Below are 17570 nucleotides of genomic sequence, written 5' to 3' on the forward strand. Positions count from 1 at the left end.
GGACCAATTTGCCCTTTAAGAGAAAAATGATCACCATCACCCAAGACTCCAGCATCGGGTCTCCGTTGTTGTCCATATTTTTCTACTAATTTTGTTTAGGTCTCTGTTACTTCTTCTCACCTCATACATTAGTAAAAATAATTAGATTAAAAAAATTATTTAATTTTATTAGTCTCAAGTAAAAAATAAAATTATTTTTAAAATATTTTTCGTTAGAATTTGATATCATAAATAAAAGAGAGTTATAATTAAATAAAAATATTTTAAGAATGATACCATTAAGTTAGAATAAAATTTACATATATTTAAATTTAAAATACAAATAATTCTTTTACTTATATATAATTCCTGAGGATGATGTAACTCAATATGCTCTATGCTCTGTTGCTCTAATATATATTGGACACTAAACCTCTGCAGTGTTGATTTTATGCAGTAATTGGATGACACGTGGTGGAACCTGAGTCTGCTTGGGCACCAACATTTTGTATTAAAATAATAATCGTTTTAAGCATTGCCGTAAATTTTGTAACAGGATAATAATTATTATTATTATTTAAAAAATAACCTATGTAGTATTCAGTAATTTAGCAATACAGAAGTGAGTTAAAAACACGAATGAGTTTAATTACAGTTTGTTTGCGCCTCTTCACGAATCTGATGCACATCTAGTTGGATAAGTATTTAAGGAAAATGTTAAGATCGAGTTAATCTTCACGTTTAGACCTATCATTTTTATCAGGAAAATGTTAAGATCGAGTTAATTCATATTCAATAGCACATTAAACAATAATATGTTTCCTATATGAAAAAAATACTTGTGAAATAAAAAAGAAAATAAATAAATAAATTATATTGACTTGAGGCTTATAGTAAAAGAACATTACATCTTAACTATTGATGTTAAATTTTGTTTAAAAAAGAAAAACTATTGATGTTAAATTCATGTATAGAAGTTATAATTTGAGGGGAGAAAGAAAACAATTAGTATAGTCAGAGGGTTGGAAAAGTGTCAACACCCAGTTTTGTCCTTCTTGTTTTATTCCGTTTCAGGTTCTTATTTTCTATTATAATAAAATCAAGTTAGTCTAATTTTCCAATCCGCATCATTCCACATTTGAAAAAGAAAACAAAAAAGAAAAAACAAATCATAATAAAACAAAAAAACACAATGGACACCATATTTGTTGATGACACTAACCACGTGGCTGTCTTTTAATTGTATTTCAAATTTTTTTCTTATGACGGACACATAACAAAATCGTGTTTTTGTTGTCTATATAGGAGATGAAAATAGAACAAAATAACATAAACACGATTTTGTCATACAAGTATGTAACGAAATCGTGTTTTCATTATTTATTGAAGGGGTGAAAAAGAAATTAAATAACAGAAATACAATTTCGTTGTATAATACACCAAAATTGTGTTTCCATTTTTTACTTAAGGGGTGTGAAAAAAAATTAAACGATAGAAACATAATTCCATTATACACTGTATAACAAAATTGTGTTTTCATTATTTAATTTTTTTTACCATACTAAAACTAAAATATGCTTTCGTTGAGAAAAATAGAAGACATAAATGAGATTCCATTGAACAAGCACACTAACGCCATCCCAAACCCAAACTCAACAACAAAAAAGATTCATCCCCAAACCCCAAATCCAAAGACACAAACAACAACCAAGAAAATTTGGTAAGGCAGTTTTGACACCCAGATTCAACCCAGACAAAGACACAAACAACATTAGAGAAATTAAATCACAAGGATTGTTGTACCCCTTCTACCTTCATCAAAACCAAATTGTAAAAAGCCCCACATACACTTCATCCTCATCCAATCAAAGTTGCCAACGAGTTATTGCTCAACATCTAAGCCCTCCACTAGCTTCCTCGCAAGCAAGGTTATCGTACCTATTTGCTTAAACCTTTGGCACAACGACAACGAATTCCCAATGTGGTGGTAGAGGACGACCACGATTTCATCATCGAGGCAATGTTGAGGACGTTGTCGACTTGCTTAGAAGTCAATGGTGGATGGTGATGTTTAGATCTTGACGACATAGTGCTCCTTATATCATAATGGGGGTGGTGCAGTGCAATGTGGTGCTTCTCAAATTTGGTAGGGGCAACGTTGCTTGCTTTAGGGTTTAAGGGACTGAGGGCGTGAGAATGTGTGGGAATAGGGAAAGGGAAAGAGTGAGAGTGTGGGGAAGTTTCATAAGGGGAAATTTTGATCTTTCAGCCTCATTTTTAAAATGTGATAGTGGCAATAGTCATTTTGGTAGTGGGAATAGTAGTTCCCATATTTAATATAGGTTGCATTATTATGTATTGTACAAGCCTAGATACAAGATGTTGGATCGAGCGCTTACTACTAGGCCAAAAGCTATAGCTGATAGTTAGGGCACAACTCTTTCGACTTAAGAGCGTAACAACCTAAGTGCCACAAGTTAATTATGACTTGACTCACCTGGGCCTCTGTCATAGGACAATTGATGCCACAAACCGACAAACAATCTCTCCCTCAGTAATTACTCTAATGGGAATCGAACTCATAACCTTGGCTTCGATACCAATTGTTGGATCGAGTGTTTACCGCTAGGTCAAAAGCTATAGCTGATAGTTAGGGCATAACTCTTTCTACTTAAGAACGTAACAGCCCAAGAACCATGACTCAATTGTGACTTGACCCACCTGGGCCTCCGCCATGGGACAATTGATGCAACAATCTAGAAAAACACAAGAAGCAGTAGAGCAAAAGGCAAAAACATTTCAGGCTAGGAACCCAAACTCTTCAATGTTCGAGTTATATACAATTCAACCCTAATTTTCCAAACCAACCCAACAAAACAGAAACATGTCTTCAAGACTCCAGCAACATTCATACACTTGCCAACTTGTAAGGAGAATATTCCCACAAAACGAAAAATGCCTCAAGTCTATAAATACACAACAACAAAGGGAGTTGCCACTGAGTCATTGTTCAACGAATAAGCTCTTTGTGAGCTTCCTCTGCAAACCAAGTTGTCTCACCTTGTGAAACCCATTTGTATAAACCTTTCGATCAAACCATTGTCATCATGGTGGATCTCCAATCATGGCACCGGCTTTCGCCATCGCTAGTTCAATTTGTCGTTATGATGTCTAAAACTATGACCTCACACTCCTTCTATACCATGAGCCCCAAACCACTTATTTATTTCCTTACGTGTTGTTCAAGAGTATATGCATTTACTTTCTACACTTCCCATTTTTACCTATGTGAACTAAATTGAAATAACAATAAACATACTAAAAAGGGAGGGGGTTGAACATGTTGTGTATCAAAGACATAAACTTTTGTAATATTAAAGTGGATATAGACAGTGATATATATGTGACAAGTTGTCCACTGAAGATAATGCAGATATTTAATGAAGATAAATATGGTTGTCTAGTAACTTGATAAAAAAGAGATTCTTAAAACAATTTTTCAAATAAATACTTAGTGTTAAAAAGGTGATAAAAAGTGCTATAAGAACACACAATAAACTATTATGGAGAGAAGTAGAAACACTTGGTTTATACTAGTTCACTCAGCCTGACTACGTCCAATTCTCCTTTACTCACTAGTAAAAGGTTCCATTAATCAAAATTTGATTACAAAACTAGTATTCTAACCTGTCAGTCTTGGCTTTAAAAGTATTCTTAATGCCATTTATGACATTTTCGTAGACTCCCCCTGAATCTAAGAAACCTAAGTATTGTTTAACACTAAGCCACTCTTGGCTTTCATAAACAAAAGTTTGTATGAATACAAGGATTCTATAACACTCAAGGAGTGAATAAGAAATTAATCTCAAGTACAAAATAACTTTGCTTAGCAAAGAGTAAACAAGTGAAAATTGTATATCAATCGTCTAGTGATTTTAGTAGAGTTTTGCTTCAGATATTTTCTTACTTTCTTGTAAGATTTTTCATCATTTTCTTTCTGGATGAAGATTGCCTTTTATAGACTTCATTGAAGGATCCGTTACACGACCACCATCGATTCCTTGAAAAGACCGTTGTCTCACACTAGAAGATAAAGCGACATGTCATGCTTTAATTGGAAAGGAATGAACCGAAGTACAAACAACGCCATATGCTTCTTCTCTGTAGCGAACACGACCTTTAAGAGAATAATGTTCTTCGAAAACCTTCTATACTCTTCTATATTGTATTTTTCTTAAATTCAAACTTTAGCAATTCAATATAAAGAAAGACAAATTGAATTTGTATAAAATAGAACACATGCACGTCCTTTTTTCTTAATTTATAGTCTTTTTTAATTTCTTACTGGCTGGACACGAGAGGTAACCAATAGACAATGTATAACGCTGATTCTCATAATGTTGGACGCTCTCTGGTTTTAGTGAGTTGGATGTTAGATAAAATAGAGCATTCTCTCTTGAAGTGTGGATAATACTTAATATTGTTAAGTCCTTTAACATAATGATCCTGTCCACTTGTCAAAATCATTAGAACATCAATAATTTATACTTGTTGTTATTCATCAAAATCCAATGTGGATGAGACAAATAATCATCTAGACCTAACATAAATTACCCTTAATGAATTTAAATACTTATTTTCCTTAAATGTCTGAACCATATATCCCTAACACCTCCCTTAACCTTTAGAAGCCTCTACACCCCCACAAGACCCCCTTTCGGTGACCCCCACACTGCTATTTCCTTTTCTCGCGTAATGCCACAGTTTCTTCCTTCTCCCACGTGATGCCACTATTGCTTCCTTCGATCACTGACGAAGGTAATATGGTAGTAGTCAACTGTGGTGTGGGTGTTGGGTTATGGTATTCCAGAACATCAAGTATATTATGGAAAACTCATTTCGTAATATGCTTGTAAATTCGTAAATGTGCTACATAACACCTATTCTGTAATTCAATTCAGAACTTTTGATATTTTGGCTTTTGGAATAGGTACTTCGTAACACATTCTAGATTTACAAGTGAATTACTGAATGGGTATTCCATAATAGACTTGTAAATCCTAAAATATGTTATGGAATACCCATTCTGTAATACAAGAATTTTGGTTTTTTGGCTTTTGGAATAGGAATTTTGGAACACATTCCAAAATTACAATTATATTATGGAATGGGTATTCCATATTAGATTTGTAAATCCTAAAATGTGTTGTGGAATATCCATTCTGGAAAAGTGTTTTGATTTTTTTTCTTTTAGAATACCCATTCTAGATTGTAAGTGTATTACGAAATACTCATTCCAGAACAATATTTGTGGGAAGCGAGTGCTGAGACTCGTTAAGGGTAATTTTGTCCAGACAATAAAAATAGGAAGTGCAGGAAGTAGGTGGTAAAGTGAAAAAAGTAAATTCCCAGAGTACACCTTTGCTTGTGTTTCACCTTTTGCTTTAGAGTAGAATGAGTTTTTGGTGCTCTACTTGTTGGGTCTAACAAATTAAAAGAAAGAAATTGGATTTCGTAATTTGAGTGTCATGCTTATTTTGGCTGGTATAATGAGACCCTTATTCACTGGCAGTTACTATTGGTCCCTACCTAGGTGTGAAAATACTTTTTTGCCCCTATTTTCAAAAGTATCCGCCCTCTACCTCTCCTCCTTGCCTCTTTCCCACACACCCGATCTTCTTCGCCCACCTTCTCCTTCTCTGACCCTTATGTGCCCCAAACCTTCCCATCTCATTCCCTTCTCAACAATATCTAAAACCTTCACTTCTCTCACTTTCTCAAACCCTTCGTGCTCTCCTTCACATTCGCCCCTCCCTTTGGTATTTTCTTTTCTTTATCTTCATGGTTAACAGAATCGTAATTCCATTGTACACACGTCCACAATGGAATCACGATTTCATTGTTTATATTTTTGGTTGTGCATAGCACAACGAAATCACGATTCAATTGTGTGTTTTGACAAAATACACAATGAAATCATGATTAAGTTGTGATGCAATCCTACCCCCCAAGGGTATTGGATAGAAGACTCCAAGAGGATTGGGCTAGAGCTGCTAAAGAAGGCCCTAAGGTTCTCATGAACTTCAAGATAGATTTCTGAGCCCATGGGCCAAGGTTGGGTCCACTCTTCTTTGTAAATATTGGAATAGCTTTTTCCTTCTTTTGGGCCTTGTATTTTGGTCATTCTAGTAGTATAGGGTTTTAGCCTTGTATTTCAAGGCATTTTGAGTAGTCTTGTAGTAGGGACTTTTTTTTTATATTTTCATGTATTTTGGCATGGGGGTGAGCTTAGCTTATAGGGGGTGTGTAGCTAAGCTCTAGCTTTTCATCTCAAGGAGGTGAGCTTAGCTATTAGAGAGGTGTGTGTAGCTAAGCTCTAGCTTCTCATCTCAAGGAGGTGAGCTTAGCTATTAGAGAGGTGTGTGTAGCTAAGCTCTAGCTTATCTAGGAATCTTCTCTAGGAAGCTTCTTAAGGAGATGAGCTTAGTTATTAGAGGGGTGTGTGTTGCTAAGCTCTAGCTTCTTAAGGAAGCTTCTCAAAGAAGCTTCTCAAGGAATTTTCTCAAGAAAGCTTCTCAAGGAAGCTTCTCAAGGAAGCTACCTACGCTATAAATAGAAGTATGTGTAACACTTGTGGTAAATTTGATGAATGAAAGTCTTGTGAGACACAACTCAAAGTTCAACTTCTCTCCCTCTTTTACTCCTTCAATTTCGTGCTCCCCCCTCTCTCTTTCTCTCTTTCTTTCTTTTCCTCCATTGAAGCATCCTCTCCAAGCTTCTTATCTAAGGCACATTCTTGGTGGCGAAGCTCCTTCTTCCATGGCTTATTTCCTAGTGGATGGCACCTCTTCTCACCTCTTCTCCTTTGTCTTCCGCTGCATGTCCATGGTGGAAAATCACCATTGAAGGACCTCATTGAAGCTCAAAGATCCAGCCTCCATAGAAGCTCCACAAGCAAGCTTCCACCAAGTGGTAATCAGAGCACAAGAGCTTCAAGTAGGTGCTCCTTAAACCTCCATTAATTTTCAGCTTTACCTTATCTTCCATTGTTGTTTCTTCATTTTTCTCTATGTATCTCCTCACATGTCTTATGCTAAATGTTGTTAACATGATTCTTTAGAATTTCCACCAATTAAACTAGCTATAGAAGCTAGATTTGATTTTCTATGGTTCAAATTTCTTGTTCTTGTTCTTGAACCAAGAATTGTGTTGAGTTTAGGTTCCTTTGAGTTTCGTCTTGCTGTTTTTTGTGGCTGAAACCTAAACCATAAAATTCTTATAAAAACATAAAAGTAGAAGAAAACCTCAAAAATCTAGAGTGACTTGTTCACCTATTGTAGTTTTGTCATAGAAGTCATGTCTAGTCATGAAACTTGTCACATAAGATTTCTTATGTTGTGCTGAATTTTATTTTTCTTGTTTCTTTTTCTAACTCATTTGTTCATGAGTGTATGAAATTATTTTAGCCTATTATTTGATTTGAGTCAAATCTTGCATGTTAATTAGTCCTTAACATGTTCATGCAAAATTCTTAGAGAGTCTTTGATTGTGAACCTTTTCTTGAACTTTTAGGTTTCCTTATGATTGTGTCTATTGTGAATTTGAGTTTTGGTGATTGAATTACTGGCTGAATTTTGATCCTAAGTGAATATTGAAATCTTAAAAATTTGGTAAACAAGCCTAGTGAGTTCAAAGTACATAGGAAGGTTGAAAGTAAGCCCGAGGCAATCAATATACCATGCATAAAAAATTCGAAGTCTGAAATCGCTGGTGTTGGCAACTTGGACATATGAACTTGTAAAAATTTCTGAGAATTGGTCACTGCGAATTTTGAGCTGATAGTTTTACTGAATTTTCTAGACATCTGGACCAAAATTATAAAAAAGAACCAACTGATTTGGATAAAAGGAGAAAATACGAAAAATCACACAGGTTGGCAGAAAAATCAGAGTCCAAAAAAAAAGTGAGAAGGAAGTGTGCTTGTTGTTGTGGCTTGAAATTTGTGCTATAATTGGTTCCCATTTTATACCAATCTTAGTTTTGAAATTTTAATTGAAAATTAGTGTGAAAACAAGTGTCAAAACTAGAGGTTTGTTAAGTCTTTTTATTTTAGTTTTTTACTCTACTCTATAGTCATTCTAAGTTTCTCTTTGAGTCCTAGCTTACTTCTATGTCCTTTTCATTGCTTTAATTGTTGAATAATCCTTGAAAAAGTGTCTTGTTAAAACTCTATTGGTTTAGCTTTCATTTCATTTTTTGGTCTTTGGTTATTGCTTGTGTCTTTGTTTCCTTCTTGTGAGTTTCCATATAGGGAATTGGAAAGGAGGATTAGTGTCATCCATTGAAGAATTTCAATCAAGAAGCGAGGGGCCAACCACCTTAAGAGCTATTGGACTAAGAAGCACTCCAAATTGAGTGAATCACCAAAGAGAGAACAACCACCAAAATTGAGGACCGTTTTGTAATTTTGTAATTTGCAATTTACTTACCTTTATTGCTTTCAAGTTTTGTAAGAAAAAGGTCTTTCATTGGAAGTGTGTTGGGAACCTCCAATAGGTTACCAAACTTCCATTTGTGTGTAATAATTTTAGACAATTTTCCCTTAGGATTGTAAGTGTTTTGTTGGGAACCTTAAATGTGGTCATCCAAACACTCTTAGAATTCACTTAGTTTACATTTCTTGCTTACTTTCATAGCTTATTTCCTTTACCAATTAGTTTTTACCTTATCTTTCACATCTCTTTTAGTGTTTATTTTGGCTAGTTTCAATCATAGTTTCTTTTACCTTTTGTTTTCAAACCCCCAACAAGAAAGAACCACAACTTAAAAACCAACATGAGTCTTCATTCTTCATCTAGTGTTAATGGAGAGGGTTCTACTCCTAAGGAGTGGGACCAATAGCAACTCCTTATTTGTTTGTTTTAGCCTAGGATAAGCTCCATGAAATGAAAAACAATGATAAATAAAATGCATCTTGAAGCACATATAATACCTTTGTTGTGAGTGATTTGTTCTTTTTGCCTAACCAAGTTTCGTTCACATGAAATTTTTATCAAATGTCTAAACAATTTATATGCTTGATCTATTTTATCTTATAGGTAATATAGGGAATGTGAATAAATTTCCTGTAAGTGAAATACCCTTTTGAATATAATAATTGTGTTTATCTTCCTTTTTTTTAATAATAATAACAAATAAAAGAGAAAGCTCTTTTGTATAAGTTATTATAATAATATCCTAATTTCGTTTTGTGAGGTAAAATAAATAAATTTAAAGTTATAATAATTTTTCATATTTAGTTAGAGGTAATCATTTTTATATATGATGAACGTCGTAGGGTCTTCACACTTTTCCTATGGATAATCGACTCCCAAATTCATTTGTTTCTAAATGCCATTTTTTTCCGAAAAGGTTGATCATGTTTAGAGTTCAGTTTGGTGGCTTCAAACTTAATTTTGGATCATCAAACGGATTATGACTCCATAAGCAATTTTGTTACCAACATTTTGCTCTAAATCCAATTTGATGTGGAAGCAACTTAGAGGCTCCTTTTGGAACTTCCATTTTCAGTTTGTGAAATATATTCCTATTTTACCCACGATGGCAGTGTTACTACTTAGAGATTGAGTCAGGTTAATTGTTATTCACGTTGTTGGTCGAATGGTTGGTGTGTGTAGAAGTATGGGTGTAACATCCTAAAACACCCAGTAATCTTTTAAAAAGAAGTTAGTATAATTATTTGAGTTAAAGATAATAATAAATAAAAGGGGATTGGCTTTAGTCAATGCACATGAGTTATTAAAAAAACACACAAAGAGAGAGAGAGAACGGTAGTGGTTGTTCTTTTTTTAAATAATAATTAAAGATAATAAAAATAATAGATAAAGAAAGATGTCAAACAAATTTTAAATTAAATACAACTCTTATATAAGGATAGACAGTTTCTTCTCTTAGAATCACACACATAAACAATCTTTTTTGGCATTAGTGGACCGCTCAAAAACTATGAAGGGAGAAAGGGAGAAAATTTTGTTAATGCAATTGGTAGAGGGGAAAAAGAATAACAAAAAATACTAGTTATGTGCTTCAAGAGGTGAGTAAAACAACTCCTTTCAAAACTTCCATGGTGTCACTCTTAAAGGTTATGTTTTTGTATTCTTGATATAAATTTGAGTATCTTGATAATCTCCCCTCAAAATTCATTAGGCATGACTTCAATGTATGAGTTATTTTAATTATACAAGGTCTGATGCGTGATGTTTACTTATTGGTATAATCACAAAAATTATACTGACGGTGCTTATTGTTTCTTGTTCTTGTTCATGACTTTAGTTTCTTTAGAATTAGCAAAAGAGATTTTTAGTAGCTATTTACATTGGTGGGGGTGTTTTCCTCTTCAAATACTTGTGCCACCGTATATAAATATAAGTCCAGCTACATTTGAATTATATTGGATTTTATTATATTATATTCATAGGTTAAAATTCCTTCCAATCTTGGATGGCGAATAATATACGTACATAAACATTAATGTTAATAGAATTTTCTTCCAGCGTGTTTATAACTTGTATTTGAATAATTGAATATGATATTTATTTAATTATGGATATGTGAATAGTAACTCTATCTAAGATGGGGATGAGATTTATGAGATACCTCCATTTATGGTGGGGAAGATACTCGGACATCATTGCATGGATATGAGTTTATAATATCTTATTTTAAAATCATTGCGGATACCATGGTTGATTTTTTGGATTACTGTGCCGGCTAAGAACAATAATATTTGCGAACTCCTTTTGAACTTTTTTTATTCACTGGGTTATCATCTCATTACAAGTGTTGTTTTCATAGCACGATGAAGAAGTTGCTAAGTTTGAGGAGACTTTAAACATAGTTTTCTTAGTTACATTTATTTTAGTTTATTAGTACTTTAGAATAGAATGTTGGATGTGACTAGTTTCATTATATTTTTAGCATTCATTTAGTTTATAGATGTTCATATTTTGAGAATAATGTTTTCTTTTTTTGTAAAGACTCATTCAGTTGACTTATTTTATTATACATGAGATATCTTTGGATTATAATAATTTTGGAATTTTATATTCTTTTTGATATATTTTATTATGGGTTGATATTCTACCGAAGGATATTCTACCGAAGGGCGTTACATTGAGCTCATAAAGTTGGATGCAATTTATGATAGAGTCATAATGCTTCATTTTAAATATGATTACGGCAAGCAAGTGTGACGGTGTGCAAGTTTTTATTTTTTGGTAATTTTGGTGGATAATTGGATTAGTTTAATTTATATAATTTCTTTTTATCCTGTATTTTAAATTTGGAGAATTTAAAATTAAATTATTAATGATTTATTTGATTACTTTTAGCAATATACTACTATCTCATATTGAATATTACTTTTAATTAGTATTATCCAAACAAACCTCATTTCATCGAAGATACTTTTGAGCAAAGAAATATCCTAACATAAATCTTTAATGTATATATATTACACCAAGTTTAGTAATGAGCATAACGACCTTATTGTTTTGATGGAGAAAAGAACCTATGATTAGCTTTTCAGGAAATTTTCAAATGAACAATTTCAATGAAGTCTTTCAATTTCTTATTTTACTTTGTTCAACTCTATGTATTTCTCTATTAGTAGAGTACTTAGAGTACAATTTGAATGTACATAAATGGTTATAACAAAGTTTATGTTATTCATATTAATAACTACTCAAGGACTAAAACTATGATCCTTAAACTAAGAAACACACTCTTTTACTACTACATCCAAGTGTCTATTGAAATATTTGGTGTAAAATATAGTATTAATATAAGTTTTATGAGAAAATAGTTCAAAATTCAAATTTTATTCTTTTTTAATTTATTATATTTTAATAATCTTATATATTATCCTTTAAAATATAATATATAAGATTAAATTCCATTTTCGCATAAATTAAAATATGTATATTTATATAAGCTTTATTTTTATTTTATATATTATATTTTTGTAATCTTATGTATTTTTATCATACTATTCAAAACTTCTATATACTATCTATAAAAGAGAAGTATCTGGAAAATTCTAAAATGCCCTTACCTAAGATTGTGACACATGTTCATTTCCTTGGTTTTTCGATCTTTTAGCCTTTCAATTCCCCACTCCCCTGGTTGCTCCACGTATTGTTCCAGGTGTCTTCTTTTTCGGTCTTCATCCCGAGCCTTTTCGCTTTTCTTTTTATCTTTCCATTTCTCTCTCTCTCTTCTCTCTTTCTCTCTCACTCACTTTCTTTCTCTGTACAACTTGGAAGCTTTCTCTCTCCCAAAGCAGCAAGGTCCTCCACCACCACCACCTCCAATCTCCCTCTTTCACACAAAGAGAGATATTGTGTGTGAGACCAGTTTTCGGTTCATGGATTCCTTTTCTCTTCTACAATTCCAAGCGTCTATTCTTAGTATTTGATATATTTCATTCCTCTCTCTCTCTCTCTCATATATTTTTTTCTTCTTTTAATTTACTATTTTTTGGTTTATAAACGGTCACCCATGATGCGGATTGGATTTTGTGTTGTGCAGGTTTGAACAAGTTTTGGGCTTTTGGTGGTAATGTGGTGGCTATGAATAAGGACTCGTGTGGAGTGGGGTTCGTGGCAGAACTGTCCGGCGAAAGTAGCCGCAAAACGGTGAATGCGACGACTTTGGTGTTTGCATGTGAGTGTGAGTATGAGTATGGTGCGTGTGGTGTGCGTTTTTACAATTATGTCTCATTTTTGCGGTAGGTGACTGATGCTTTGGAAATGCTGGTGCGCATGATGCACAGAGGTGCTTGCAGTGTGAAGCCAACACTGGAGATGGAGCACGGATCATGGTGGGTCTACCTTACCAGTTTTACAAGGAGGTAGTATTCTATTCTATTTTATTTTTTAAAATTTTTTACGAAGAACTTTTGATTTTCTTAGCTAGATTAATATTAATGACTTTACTAAATTTCAGTAAAAAAAATTATTATTAAATATGACTTTGCGGTTTTATTATCCGCTCTATTTACCATATTTTGGTTAGTTGTTTGGCCAGTCCGTTTCAATTTTTTTAATAGAAAACTACTATTTTAAAAAAAATTAAACAAAATTTGAAAAAAATTCATGGAATTACTTCTATTTTTTTTTAAAAAAAAATCAAAAGTAAAAAAGTATAAAATCAAATGAAAATAATATATTATTTTAAATATTTTTCTATAGAATCAGTCTCTTTTTCAAAAAAAGAGAAAGTTTGCTTTTTTTATGATGGTAAACAAATAGTATAAATAAATAAATTAACTTTTTTCTTAAAAATTTTAAAAATAATTGATGCAACATAATTTGGGAATTATTTTTCTTATTATGTAACTATTTTTTTTAGTACGTGCAAAGGATCATATAAGAAGTGTTGTAAGGTTTGCTATGGTGGTGCTTCACGGGTTCCAATTTGTGTTCCTGTTTCAGGTATTTTCTTAAAAAATCTTTTTTTTTCCACAGGGTAGCAGAAGCTCTTAATGCTAATGCTAAAAGGTGGTCAAGTCTGAAAAAGGAAACTTGAGGGTGTTACCAAGAAAATTACTATATGTATGTGTAAACATTCTAAATGTGTTTAAGCTCATTGCACATGTTGAGATTGTTATGCCTTGATAGATAAGAACTTGTCATGAATCTTTCTTCTTTTTGCTTACTCTCTTGAAATTATTGCTGTAAGAATTTGGTTTGGTTACCAAAAATGAAAAGGGTGATATTTTTTGTAATATATCTCTTGTTGTTGTAAGAATTTGATTTGGTTATATGGACCTGGTAAGCTGTAGAGAAGAGGTTAGCCTTCCCCCAAAAAATGTTCATGGTAATAATGGAACAGTTCACTAATTACTATAAATCAAACATATATACACGTGCTCTGTACTAAAACAAAAAAGATTGTTGCATAACACAGAAAGAGAATCAGAGAAGTTAAATACCATATTATCCAAAAACTAATCAGGATGATGTGAAGATGGATGGATATGTTGGTCTTGATTTGATCGGATTGTGAAAATAAATATATGTGAGGAATTGAATAGACTTTGTCGTTTGCTGCATATATGACACAGGATTTTGGACAACAGATCAGTTGATGCTGGCTTTTGATCATCATTTGTCTGATGCTACCCCTTCTTTCCTTTGTTTGTATTTATACAAGGGAAAAGGGATACATGCTTCTTTTGAAATTAGCATTGTTCAATGTACTTTTATATATATATATATATATATATATATATATATAAATTGTCCCACAACAACATGTTTCTTTTTTTTCACTTTTTTCTTTTGTTTTTTTTTCTCACTTTAATTTTTTTAAAAATCGTGCAACTAGTTTTTTATTATAAAGTTAACAAAAATAGAAATAACGATATTTTCTTATACGTATATTTTTGGATTCTAATGATATTGTGTACTTGATTATATAAATAAAATAAAGAAGACATGTATAATTCTTTTAGAAGGTGGTCCTTCAGTTTGGATATATATGACTGAGATGATTTTACTTACATTATATTTCTTTGGTTGATGTGTTTGCTCAATATGTTATGGTTGCTTATGCAGGAACATTACATAAAACATATAGTGAAGGAAGGAGCTCTTCACTTTCTTTGTATTGTAGTACCCTTTCTTGAGTGCTTTGATTTTGGAGGATATTTAATCTCCATTTATTTATACCTGTTCTATCCTTAGTCCTTTATTTTTGTTTTCATTATTTAAAAAAATCTTCAAGTTAAACAGCATTTACATATATACTGTTTGATTCTTTTCAGTACATAAATATGAGAAATCATAGGTATCACTTCTCCTGAAAAAGAGGTTTACAACCCCTAATTGGGTTAAGGTCGGTCTGTTATATACCCTTTTTTCAAACATATAAGACTGATGATCGGTTGTCTTTGAAAGAGCTTGAATCTTTGAAGTTTTTCCTTTGCTTTACACAGCATAAGGAACCAAGAGAAGTTCATATGTTTGTTGATCTATTTCTTCAAGAGGTTGGTATATATGTATATTTAAATCAGTCATTTTTTTCTGTCTTTTCAGTTGTATTGAATTGTTTAAGCATTGTGATTGAGTATTAGTCTTATTAAATGTTGCTTATCTGGAATATAATTGTATCATATTTGATGAAAATATATGGTACTTGATTGAAGCAGCAACAACAATAAAAGCCTTATCCCACTAAGTGGGGTTGACTATATTAATCACGTGACACCATTGTTAAAAACCAAATTTTAATTGAAGCAAACTAAAGGAAAATTTTTATTTTCATTATTTTATTTCCAACTTGAAATTATAGTTAACAAAGTGAAGCAAATTTTGCCTCAAGGTAGACGTAAGCACCACATGATAGTAATGGAAGTAGTCCTTCATCAAGGAGCAATCCCTTGCGGGAGGAGAAAGCACCACATGATAGTAATGGAAGTAGTCCTTCATCAAGGAGCAATCCCTTGCGGGAGGAGAAACTGGGTAAGTCAAATACTCAAAGGGCAAGGAGCCAACTTTTGGAAACGCATCTTGCAAAATTGTTTAAGCAGAAAGTTTAAATTTTTACAAAAGTAGAATATACACAGGTATGTATGATTATTATATTGGTGATTTAAATTTAAATGATTCTTTGAGAGCTGTGATATCATTTTCCTTACGAATGGCAGGAGTCTATTGTTACAATTATAGTTAAATTGGGCCTTAAAAGTTTACAAGAATTTGTCTTCTTTAGATGATAAATGAGTACAACCATTTGTATTCTTGCAGGAGGATTCCTCAATTCAAAGAACACTTTGGCTGCTTAAACCATCTCTATTAGAGAATGATATGCAAATTAACAAGTGATTTTTTTCTATTCATTAGAAGTGACCACTCCATCAATTGTATCTGCATGTTATATATTTTGTAATTTATTTGTCTTTTTGAAATATTATTGGTTATAGGTATTTATAACAAATTGAATTTTATTTATTTTCTATATATTTTCTATATATAGAATACATAGGTAGAAGCTCTTGTATTTTGCTGAACTCAAGCCCAACTCTATATCTTTGTTCAGCATTGAGAAACATGAAAGATGCCATTTCCTGTTGGTCTAGAGCTACAACCAGAACTGCCAAGGTATTTCTCGCATTCTGCTTCTTTGAATTCTTTTTTATTTTTCTCCAAGTTTATTCTTTTAAATTTGAAGCTGTAAGCAAATGATTTACCATTTCTTTGTGATTGCAGGTTGACAATGGTTTATCAAAAGATTACAAAGCTCAAAAAGATTTTGAATTTGAACCTCTGTCTGTCTTTACTAAACTCTCCATGAGTTTTAATTTTATCTTTTTATTTTAATACATAGGTAGAAGCTCTTAGATTTTTCTGAACTCAAGTACAACTTTATATCTTTCTTCAAGATTGAGGAACATGAAACCTGCCATTTCCCGTTGGTCTAGAGCTACAACCAGAGCTGCCAAGGTATTTCTAACATTCTGCTTCTTTGGATTCTTTTTTATTTTTCTTCAAGCTTATTCTTTTAAATTTTAAGCTGTAAGGAAATTATTTTTCAATGTAGGGAAATGATTTTTGTTTATATTTTTGTCTTTCTCAAAGTACATGAAACTAATTCCTTTGGAGATTCTTATTAGTTGTCATGACTTGAACAAGGAGATGATTCATTGACAGAAGCTATCATGTTCAACATTCCAAAGGAGAAATTGCTTCATTATAATTTTTTATATTTATAATTGTTTGCTGAACTGCTTGCCATTTTGCCAATATGGAATTAATTTTTTGCATATCTGATGCCTCTACTATCGTCCAGGTCTGGAGCCACACAAGGGGTGATATCAAGTGGTCAATAAACTGGAATGGGAAGTGAGTATTATCAGCCATCTATGCAGGTATACTTGAACTCACCAAATTCAAATTCTTAATGCTTAATCATTTTTCCACTTAAATATTACATTGTGCTGCCTTCTGTGTATATAAAGGCGCCATATATATTGTTTAATTAGTGATGTTCAATTACCCTTTTGTTAGGGGTGTTCATAAACTGATTCAATCTATTAATGACTAAAAAAATTGATCCAAAAATTTGAAAATTGAAAAACTGAATAGAGAGAAAATTTTAATTTGGTTGAATTAGATTTGATTTAAAAAATTGGTGTGATTCAATCCAGACTGAAATTGTTTATACATACATACATATATATATATATATATATATATATATATATATATATATATATATATATATATATATATATATATATATATATGTGTTTTTTTTACACAAATTTATGTCACTCACGTTTATATTATTCTTATATATTTGTAAAATTATCTCATAAATTATATCAGTCTATCAAAAATATATTTAAAGATAAATTCTTAATAACTATGAGTTAAGATGCATAATTAAGTTGTCAAGTTGTGAAAAATTATTTGTAGTAATGTATATATTTAAAAATTTATATTATAAGTTATATAATAATAGATAAATGAAATGTTTAATGTTTTAAATCATCTTTTATTATATATTTTATTATTTATTTAGTATTT

At 31.9% G+C, this 17570-nt stretch overlaps 1 long non-coding RNA gene across 1 annotated transcript; it reads left to right on the plus strand.

Moving 5' to 3' along the window:
• Positions 1 to 12267: 12267 nt before the first annotated feature.
• LOC114404907 lies at positions 12268 to 13765 on the plus strand. The gene is made up of 3 exons (XR_003665156.1): positions 12268 to 12702; positions 12812 to 12889; positions 13506 to 13765. It is a non-coding gene; the product is annotated as an uncharacterized LOC114404907 (long non-coding RNA).
• The last annotated feature ends 3805 nt before the right edge of the window (positions 13766 to 17570 follow it).

Source organism: Glycine soja, chromosome 1 (genome assembly GCF_004193775.1).
Source record: "Glycine soja cultivar W05 chromosome 1, ASM419377v2, whole genome shotgun sequence".
NCBI lineage: Eukaryota > Viridiplantae > Streptophyta > Magnoliopsida > Fabales > Fabaceae > Glycine > Glycine soja.